The sequence below is a fragment of the Piliocolobus tephrosceles genome, chromosome 4 (assembly GCF_002776525.5).
Source record: "Piliocolobus tephrosceles isolate RC106 chromosome 4, ASM277652v3, whole genome shotgun sequence".
NCBI classification, from domain to species: Eukaryota; Metazoa; Chordata; class Mammalia; order Primates; family Cercopithecidae; genus Piliocolobus; species Piliocolobus tephrosceles.
Window position 1 is genome coordinate 17,041,848 of NC_045437.1, and position 2,325 is coordinate 17,044,172.

Sequence of the window (2,325 nt, forward strand, 5' to 3'; positions counted from 1 at the left end):
CAAGGTGGGTGGATCACCTAAGGTCAGGAGTTCGAGACCAGCCTGGACAACATGGTGGAACCCCTCTTTTCCAGCAACACATATTTACATCGGAACCTTTGTAAGCCACACAGGGCCTTTCCTTTTCAATATTTACTAGTACTAAAGGCATGATCGGTAGGTTATAAGCAGAGTCAAATGGCAACTCAAACAGGGAGAACCATCCAAAACTTGAAAATTAAATCCTGAAATAAAACAAGCACAGATACATAAACGTCTCATAAAAATTGATTACCATATACAGTTATGTCTTACTATACTCTTAAAAGACATGGAATTTATCTAAGCTTCATATACTCCTAATTTTTCTCTTAAACTCTAGTGGGTCTTTATCTAGAGAGATAGTCACTCTGGAGAGAGGACTGAATTAATGACTTCTTAAATGAATAGAAAAGAAGAGAGCCATATGGCCCCAAAATATGCAAGATATTCGAGGCATAAAGAACAAAATTTAATGTTGATTTATGTTTATTTTTATATAAGGACAAAATTAAATTAACTAATATTTATATACAAAATGACTATAGCCCATAAATAAAGCTTATAAATAACAAGATATATATGTTGGGCTATTCAAAAATATGTTACAGGGCATATGTGGTGGCTCATGCCTGTAATCCCAGCACTTTGGAAGGTTGAGGCAGGCAGATCACTTGAGCCCAGAAGTTTGAGATCAGCCTGGACAACAGAGTGAAACCTCTTCTCTATAAAAAATACATAAATTAGCCAGGTGTGGTGTGTTTGCCAGTGGTGTCAGCTGCTTGGGCGGCTGAGGTGGGAGGATCCCTTGAGCCCAGCAGGCAGAGGTTGCAGTGAGGAGAGATCTTGCTTCTGCATTCCAGCCCAGGTGATACAGCAAGAACCTATCTCATTTTTTTTTTTTTTAAAAAAGCTCTTACTGGTAAGATGCAAGTGGAAAAACATAAGAAGAGGCTCCTAAATTAACTCTTCGAAAACATAAACCTCACACAGATAGTAACTTCAGCCATCTACTCTCTTCTGAATGGATTAGATAGACTTCCACAGAAACCTATGGGCCAGAACCAGGTCATATTTTATAGTGCTCCAGAGAAAAATTACAGACACTTTGTACCCTACAACACATTTAACTGCTTTCTAAGCATTAATGTTAGGAACATTTTTGAATTGCTTTTAACAGGATAAAAGCATTTAAAGTTTTTCATATGAAAATCGTTATCATTCTTTATCCCGTTACTATAATTCTTGCTCTGAAATCCCTTCTAATTTTCTTAAGCATTGCTTCCATTTCTGTCTATGCCCAATTAAAATTTGTTTAAATTATGTCAGAACCACCATTATTATTTTGCAGAATGTATACAAAGGCATTCATAACAAGCAGAATCTTTCCAGATGCACCTCGGAAGGTGCTGGCAGAGGAAAGTAGTAAAACTGTTGTACCCCAAAACCATTATGTGGCTCTAAGTTTTAGCTGAAAAACAAGAAACGTACTAATTAAATGGCTGTTTTCTTGATCCTTGACATCCCCTTTGTAGAAAACAGACTGAAAAAACGATTTTTCAACAAATATTTATTGAACACTTTTCTACATGCGATGTATCCTGGAGGAAATGCTGCATTTATGAAGTTGAACTCTCCCACCCTAGACATTAAAAAATCTGATATCTTCAAGTATGATTCTGAATTTTGTTTTACGTTAGACATGCTGGGAATTTCTTAACGGTTTTGGTCTTTCAGAACATCAGTAAATGTCTTAGAGGCTCTAAGTCTAACCAATATAGTTCCAGGCTGGTTTGTCGTGTTGTTACTGCTTTAATTATTACACAAATACTGAATGAGGACACATAATTGAGAGTGTCTTAGATGTTCAGATACCATAAGATTTTCATTTTATTATCCTAGAATTTCTTATTGATTAGAAAATGCTTCTGCACAACACAAGAAATCATCCTCTTAGTGAACATTAGCGAACAAATAACCTACAGCATGGGATAAACTATTGCAAACTATGCAACTGACAAAGAACTAATAGATCCAGAATCTACAAGCAGTTCAAAGAAATAAACAAGAAAAAACAAATATAATCCCACGATAAAGTGGGCAAGTGATGTGCATAGAAATTTCTCAAAAGAAGATACAACAATGCCAGAACAACAATAACAACAAAAAAACAGAGGAAAAGATACCCCACATCACTAATCATGAGAGAAATGCAAGTAGAACCACAATGCGGTATCACCTTTCCCTACCAGAATGACGATTATTCAATAGCCAAAACCAATAGATGTTGGGGTGGATGTGGTGAGA